The sequence below is a fragment of the Marmota flaviventris genome, chromosome 1 (assembly GCF_047511675.1).
Source record: "Marmota flaviventris isolate mMarFla1 chromosome 1, mMarFla1.hap1, whole genome shotgun sequence".
In the NCBI taxonomy this organism is placed as follows: domain Eukaryota; kingdom Metazoa; phylum Chordata; class Mammalia; order Rodentia; family Sciuridae; genus Marmota; species Marmota flaviventris.
Genome location: NC_092498.1, coordinates 144,668,797 through 144,677,168, shown reverse-complemented (window position 1 = coordinate 144,677,168; position 8,372 = coordinate 144,668,797).

The following is an 8,372-nucleotide window of genomic DNA, read 5'->3' as shown; positions in this document are numbered from 1 at the left end:
ATCGACACAGTTGTCAGAACAGATCACCATTGTTAAGTGACACGTGGCTGTGCCTGTGCCGTAAGAGGAGGTCATGAGAACGCAGCCCAAGGGAGGAGGGCACTGGGGGGCCACGTGGAGCAGAGTGAAGCAGGAGGAGCTGGGGAGGCGCCCGTCTCTCATCACAGCAAGATCCCAGGGCCCGTCACCCAGCGAGGCTGGCCTGGGCCAAGGGGAGGAGACCCGGGCCGCGGGGCTCAAACCCTCTGAACCTGGAGCCAGATGCACAAACCATACCTCTCCTCGATCTCCAAAAGTCTGCCTGCCCAAGTCAGTGAAAGGCTAGGTGTGGCGATGTGTGTGTGTGTGTGTGTGTGTGCGTGCGCCCGTGTTTTCTTCTTAGGTACTAGGGATGCAGCCAGGCCCTTGCCCACACGAGGCGAGCACCCCAGCCCTGAGCTCCACCCCAGATCTTTACTTATTTATATATATATTTTAGGAATGTCCAAGGACTGCGATTTCAGAATGTTTGAAAAAGCTACAGTTACAGCTCCGTGAGTTTTGAGTGACATTTTGGGTGATGTCAGCTAGGAAAGGGCAGAGGGTGGGGCAGTTGGAGAGGCAGCTCCAGGATTTTCACCTTACGTCCTGGCTGGCTCCCGCCCGCCTAGACCCCAGTGCACCTTCCAGAGGGGCCAGTCGGAGCGGCGAGCCTGTCTACACTGGCTGAGGAGAGAATCTGGTGTTTCCTGGGCTATGTCGGGTGCTGAGAGGGGAGAGATGAATGAATCAGGCAAAGGGAGAGACTCGGTGACCGTGAACCATAAACCATAGCATGAATTTTTTTAAAGGCATCCACGGGGCCAAGCTTTTGACATGTGACTCTGTTGGACAAACCAGTTCTTAGCTGTTTCCTCGAAGGGATCGGCCACACTATAGTCACCTCTCTGAGAAGCTGTTCACCATAGCAACAGCCACAGACTCATAAAGCAAAGCCCTGAGATGCGTGGAGACACAGAAACCGCCACAAGCACAGGAGGGTTCAAGAGCCCACCCTCAGGACAAGGAGGTCCAGGGAGCCAGAGAAAACGCGCAAGTGAAAGATCTGAACAATGTGTCCACGGGGAACCGTAGAGAGGCAGGCTGGACTCTAGCCCAGGTAGTGGACACACCTTTTCAAGAAAACCTGGAAAAATCACTAGAACTCATCAAAGGCCCACCAACACACACACACAAATAACAAATGACATCCTCATGTCTTAATTCAGTAAAAGGAGAAAGTATTAAGAAATTTTATAAAAGGTATCTGCAGCTAGAAATGCTTGAACTTTTTATTAAACAACTCTCAGATAAAGGAGAAACCGTAAAATGAAATTGCAGAATTTCTAAAGAATAATAAAAATTCAAATACTGCCAATCTGGGGACACACTTATCGCAGTGATTAGAGGGAAATACCTAAGCCTTCAACGCTTTCATCCATAGAATAGAGGATGATAATCGGTTAGGGAAAATTTCCCAGCTCAGAGTGCCAGGGAAAAGGACAAGAAATTCTAAAACAGAGGCTGAAGAAGGAAATAATGAAGTTAAAAGCAAACATTGATGAGGTAGAGAATAGAAAGCAGTACATCTAATTTATAAATCAAAACCCTGCTTAAAAAAATCATCAAGTAGGCAGAACACCAGCTAATGTAATAAGAAAAAAGACAGAAGACACACACCAAGAAACGCAGAATAAGAAGGGACAAGAAAGAAATAACTATTGAGACAGAAGAAAGTTTTAATATCTTAAGGGTTGAACTGCCAGGTCGGTGGCGCACAACTATAAGCCCAGCAATTCAGGAGGCTGAGGCAGGAGGATGGGAAGTTTAAGGCCAGCCCCCCTTAGTGAGACCCTGTCTCAAAATGAAAAATAAAAAGGACAGGAGATGTGGCTCAATGGTAAAGCATCCCTGGGTTTAGTCCCTGGTACGAGAGAGAGAGAGAGAGAGAGATAGAGACAGAGAATAGCATCTCCAATATGACCCTGTCTTAATCAATTACATCTGCAGCGACTCCATTTCCAAATAAGACCACATTCTGAAGGCCTGGGGGTCAGGCCTCCAGCATATGGATGCGGGGAGTACAGTCCATCTCCACCCCGGGACTGTGGGGAGGGCTTCACCCCAAGCCATCAGATACCGTCTATTGGAGGGAGAAAAAAAACTGGAAAGAAGTTATCTCCATTTGTAAGCAATGTGATCGTGTGTCTGTAAAACAAAATCATCAGCAATAAAATTGAAACAATAAAATGCTTTGATGAAATAGCGAGATATAGAAATAACATGGCGGAAGCCAAGTGCCTTCACGTGCACAAATAACCAGCGAGAAGATAGAAAGGTAGGGAAACCCACTTATGATAGTAACTAAGCTGAAATACTTGGGGATCCACATAACAAAAAAGTTGTAAAACCTACTGGAGGAACACTTCTAGAACATTCCTGAACGGCAAGCACAGTTGAAGGTACAGGAAAACACGCTTGGATCTTGTATGGGGCAACCCAGCACCATAGCAACGTCTCTTTTCCCTTGAACAAGGTATAAATTTAAAGCAATCCGAGTTTTTAAAAAAATGGCAACATGCCCCGTAGACAAGCTATACTAAATTTTGTGTAGAAAAATAAACTTTCAAGAATAAGCAGGAAAACAGTAAAAACAACAACAACAACAAAAAACAACCTATAAATTAAAATAGTGCACTACTGGTACACAAAGAGATAGGAAGACCGGTGGGATCGAAATCCCAGGGACAGACGGAGCACCCATGGGACTTTACCAACGATAACTTCAGAAATCAGAAAATTATTAAGAATGATGGGCTCTGAGGAACTGTTTTTAGATCACTGGCGACACATTAGAAGAAGAGAAAACTAGATGCCTGTATTGCTCATCTAATAATCAACTCTCACTGCATCCCAAAATATGTGCAAGAAATGAAACCGTAAAGTACCAAAAAAAACAGGTGAATTCCTTTCCTAATGTGGAAGTCGAGAAAGACTTTCTAACTGCAACTCACAATCCAGATGCAAGAAAAGTAAGCACTGAGAAATTGACTGCACAGAAATCCAAACGATTGGGTGTCCAAAAAAAAAAAAAAGACCACAAACAAAAGACGATTTGCAAATGGAGAGAAAATGTTTGCGGTAGAGATCACAGGTAAAGGGTTAATATTCCTAGTGTGTGTAAGAGCTCTTAAAAACCAGGAGAAATCAGTGACTTGGGAGGCTGAGGCAGGAGGATCACAAGTTTGAGGCCAGTTTCAGCAACTTAGCAAGGCCCTAAGCAATTGACTAAGACTCTGTCTCAAAGTTAAAAAATGAAAAGGGCTGGGGGTGTGGCTCTGTGGTAGAGCACCCTGGGTTCAATCCCTGGTACAAAAAAGAGAGAGAAAGCAAGATATATGGACAGACAACTTTATGTATTTCCCCCCCCCAAAAAAATGTATGTATGTATATCTATATGTACAACATAATATCCCTTGTATATCTGAAAAGATTTCTCATTGAGGGTGGAGCCCTCAGGAAAGGAGTTAGCGGCCCTCAGTGCACACCCTGTCTGTAGGCGTCTTGATCTTACATTGTGGGGGAGAAGGCAGCACAAGTTCCTAAAAAGAGTCAAAAACGTGAATGCCTATGAAATTTTGTCCCCTATTGCAAAATGTCCTCCTAAAGAGTTAAACCAGTCTTCATTCCCCCACCGTGGAGTAGAGGCCAGTGATCACAATCCCGCCAAAGGCCCCAGAGGGCTGAGATTTCCACACATGATTTCTGGGCTGTAGGCATGCAGGCCCCAGAGCCCTGCCCGTCCAGCACAGGAGAGCATCCACACAGAACTCCCGCAACACACCGGGGCCTCCTGAATCAGAACCTGGTGTTCTTATGAAAGACATAGATTTCTGGCCCCTGTCCCAGACTTACCTAATAGAAGCCCTGGGAGGAGAGTCCAGGAATCTTCATTTGAGCCGTTGTCCAAGGACGTTATTAAGTTTTGAGAACAGATGACAGTTGGCTCTTTATAGTAATGGAGGTTGGTCACTTCCAAAATGGCCCCATGAGCCGCCTCCTGGCAGTCACATCCCCATCCTCTCTCCAAGTTGTGCCTGGTGACTTTGCTCCTGAAGAATAATCTAGGCAACTGGGATGGGGTGATGGTCCCCAGGGGAGGTCCTGAGAACTTGCCCACAGCCTTAGACCAGCGTTCAGATGACAGCAGCCCCCACGGGTACCTTGATGGTGACCTAGAAAGGTCCTAGGGCAGGAATCCAGGGGGTGGTGCCCGATACCCAGTCTACAGAAACTTGTGTGTCAGCCAGCTTCTCAGTGCTGGACTAAAAGACCTGACCACAACGATTGTAGAGGAGGAAGCGTGGATTTGAGAGTTCATGGTTTCAGAGGTCTCAGTCCACAGAAGGCCGGCTCCATTGCTCAGGGCTCAAGGGGAGGCAGGACATCACCGCGGAAGAGTGTGGCAGAGGGAAGCCGCTACATGGTGATCAGGAAGCAGAGAGGGACTCCACGCTCCAGATACAAAATATACACCCCACAGCCACGCCCCCCACGAACCCCTTCCTCCAGCCTCAGCCCACCACCTCCAGTTGCCACTCCGTCAATGCCATCAGGGACTAATCTGCTGAGTAAGTGAAGCCACGACCCAATCTAAACCTTCTCTCAGTGTCTCACACTTGAGCTCTGGGGGACACCTCACATCCAAACCACAACACCATGAGATCCTAAGTGTCCCTTCAAGCTGGTACATTTGGGGATCATCTATCAGGCACGTGATTTCCCACGGCAGCCTAGAACAGCACAGAGACGGACAGCCCGAGAGGCTCCAGGCCTGGGAACTAGTCCTGGGTTTCCAAGGGTTTGTTTGCAGGAGCTCAGCTTCCCTAACTATCAACCAGTAGCTTGAATAAGACTCCCAACGTTCCTCCAGTCCCAAGAGTCTATTACTGTATTTCAAACAGTGATTTAAGGAGTCTCCCCACACACACACACTTTCTTCTAATTTCCCCTTTTGCCCAACATAGAACATAGGTGTTTTTGTTTTGTTTTTTTCCAGAATCTCAAGACAGACACAGAACAAATGGCTGGGAAAATGTGGGTGAGCTTCCAGAGCCACTGATGTGAAGTAGGGGGATCGGCCATCCCCACCTGCTGAGATAAAATGGGACCAGGACTCTGAGGCAGCCCCCTGGAAGGGGTGATTGCCAAGACGTGCCCTAAACAAGGGCCCAACCTGGCCCATGTCCCAGGAGGCAAAAAGAAACGCTGAGAAGCCCCTGAAGGGCCACCGAGGGCCACGTGAGTAAAGTGGACATTTCAGTGGTCTCCAAGTTCCAAGATCACCAAGTGCTGTGGGGGGAAGGAGTCAGGGATGTAGCTCAGAGCTGTGTGCTGAGCATGCAGGAGGCCCTGGGTTCCAAACCCATAATAATAATAATAATAATAATAATAATAATAATAATAGAAGAAATCCCACAGAATAACCAAGGTGGACTTTTTTACCCTAAATCAATAGGAAGCTGGAAACAAACTAGATTTTTTAGAAGAAGAGGAAGACGGGCTTATCTAGCACACCTGGGCGTGTGCACCTTGAGGCTCCCCCGGATCCTGCGAGTGTCCCTCTGTTCTCCCGGTGGCTGACAGAGCACCCTCTGACCTCTCATCACCAATGTCCCAGTCTACAAAGCCGCGGCTTCCAGAAGGAGCGAAGAGTGACCACCACCCGATCCCAGCCTCACTCCACAGTAAGCCGAGGCCGGGAGACGTGAAGTCATTGCCCAAGATCAAGGTCAACCAGCAAGGAGGTGGCGGGGCTGGGACTTGCACCGGGGCTTCCCAGTCCAGCCACCTGGGCCTCACTTCTGACCCCATTCCCCTCCCCCCCCCTCAGCCCACTGTGTCCTGGCACAGGGGACTTCGCTGGGTGGGGGTCACACACGCGCCGAGAGCCAGGCTCTGCCCGTGGAGCATTCGGTGCGTCCTGTGTGGGGCGTCTCTAGAATCCGGGGGGTTCCCTCTGACGGGATGAGGCAGCTGCCGAGACCCCTCTGGGCCACCGCTGTCCATCCGCAGCCCCCGCCCGCCCGCGCTGCGGGTCCCTCCTGCTTCCCGCTTCCCGCTGGTGAAGGAAAGCGCTGGCTCTCGGCATCGCGAACGCTCTTCCTCCAGGCGTGCCCGTGTCACGGCTCCAGGGCCGCTGCGGGTGCAAATCCAGGTCCCGCGCACACCCGCCCTCCGTCCCACGGCTTCTCCTCGCGTCCCCGCCGCCGCCCGCTTCTCTGCTTCGCGAGCCGGACCCTGGCCGTCTGCGGCCCGCGCTTGCTGCCATCTCGTGGCCCTGGAGGGAATTACAGCAGCGAGAGCAGGAAGCAGGGTCCTGGGAAGTGGTCAGCCGCGGGGAGGCCTGAGCCGTGATCCTGATCGTCAACAACCTCTTGCTTCTGCGTACTGCACGTCTGCTCCTCACCAGGGTGGAGAGGCACAGGGGACAACGGCTCAGAAGCCACTTTCTTCTTTGTCTTTTATTTTCCCCCTTTATTTTGGCTCCCACAGACTAGAGGCCTTGGACAGACGGCTGAGTTAACCCAGGTTTTTCTGAAGCCATTCTGCGCTCTCTATTCAGGAAGCCGGTCGTTTCCAGGGACTTTCAATGTGACCACTGTGATTCCTGCCTAGGACTTCTGAAGACATTCCCGTTTTTAACAATTGCCTTCCAAGCAAGGTGCGCTGGCGCATGCCTGTCATCCCAGAGGCTCAGGAGGCTGGGGCAGGAGGATCGCAAGTTCAAAGCCAGCCTCAGCAACTTAGAAGGCCCTAAGCAACTCAGTGAGACCCTGTCTTTAATATATTTTTTTTAAGGGCTAGGGATGTGGCTCCGTGGTTAAGTGCCCCTGGGTTCAATCCCTGGTACAAAAAAGAAAAAGAAAAAGACTGCCTTCCAAGACATAATCTAGAGGTCCTCCAAAAGAAATGGAATGTTGTTCCCCTGGTGGAGAAGCTTTAATATCACTAAGATAAAAATGCTACCCAAGCAAGCAACTCACAGATGCAATGTATTCCTAACAAAATTCCAATGGTATTTTTTACAGAAACGGAAGAACTCATCCTAAAATCCATATGGAATTTAGAGGAGCCAAGACAATCTTTAAAAGAAGGAGAAGAAGAACAACTAAGTTGGGCAGCTCACATTTGCTAATTTCAAGACTTAGTGCAGAGCTAGGGGTGCTGTTCTTACCTAGCACGAGCGAGGACCTGGGTTTGAGCCCCTACAAAGAAGGAAGAAAAAAAAAAGGCTTGTCGGAGTTAGTATGACCAAAACAACATGGTAATGTGTTGCTTAGGGCCTCGCCATTGCTGAGGCTGGCTTTGAACTCATGATCCTCCTACCTCAGCCTCCCAAATGCTGGGATTACAGGGGTGCACTACGGTGCTAGGCTATCTATTCTTATTTAAGTACCACCAGTAGACAAATGCAAATCTAAACCACCACAAGACAGCACTTCACCCTCATTAGGGTGGCCATTGTCTAAAAAATGCAGATCACAACCGTCGGGGAGGACGTGAGGATATTGGAGCTCCCGCACGTTGGCGGTGGAGGTTGAAAGTGGGACAGCCACCGTGGACCAGGTTGGCAGTTCCTCAAAGAGAGAAGCATAGAATTTCCACAGGACCATGTCATGCCCTAGGACCATGTCATTTGGGGAGATAGAGACCCCCCAAAAATTGAAAACAAAGATTCAAACAGATTCTTGAACACGAGTGTTCACAACAGCACCATTCAGAAGACCCCAAACATGGAGACAGCCTAAGAGTTCAGTCACAGGTGGATGGATAAACAGAGGGCGGGTGTGTAGACAGTGGAGTATAATCCAACCATAAAGGAGCAAAGTTCTCCGATTCACACACTACAGGCCCGGGAGCCTCTGACATGCTGTGTGAGAAGCCAGACAATACCTGCCATTTCAAATTCAGAGACAGAAAGTCCTTCCGAGGCTCCGGGGGGTGGCTGGAGGGCAGCTCTGGGCAGGGCGGGGCTCCCGGCACTGGCCTCTCTTCTTGGAGGTGCTCAGTCGCTGGTGGCCGCTCTGACCCTTCCCCTTGGGCCACACCAGAGCCTGAGCAGCTCCCTGTCCCCCCAGCCGCTGGCTTTGCTCAGCTCTGTGGCACCGGGTGGTGGATCGAGGGGAAGGACTCCCAGCCTTCTAGGCCACCGAGCCCCAGGGCCTATGTTGCCCCTGAGCAGGGACAATTTGACTGAGAGCAGCTTTTTTGTTTTTGTTTCTAATGGTCAATGGGCCTTTTACTTTATTTATTTATTTATTCATATGCGGTGCTGAGGATCGAGCCCAGGG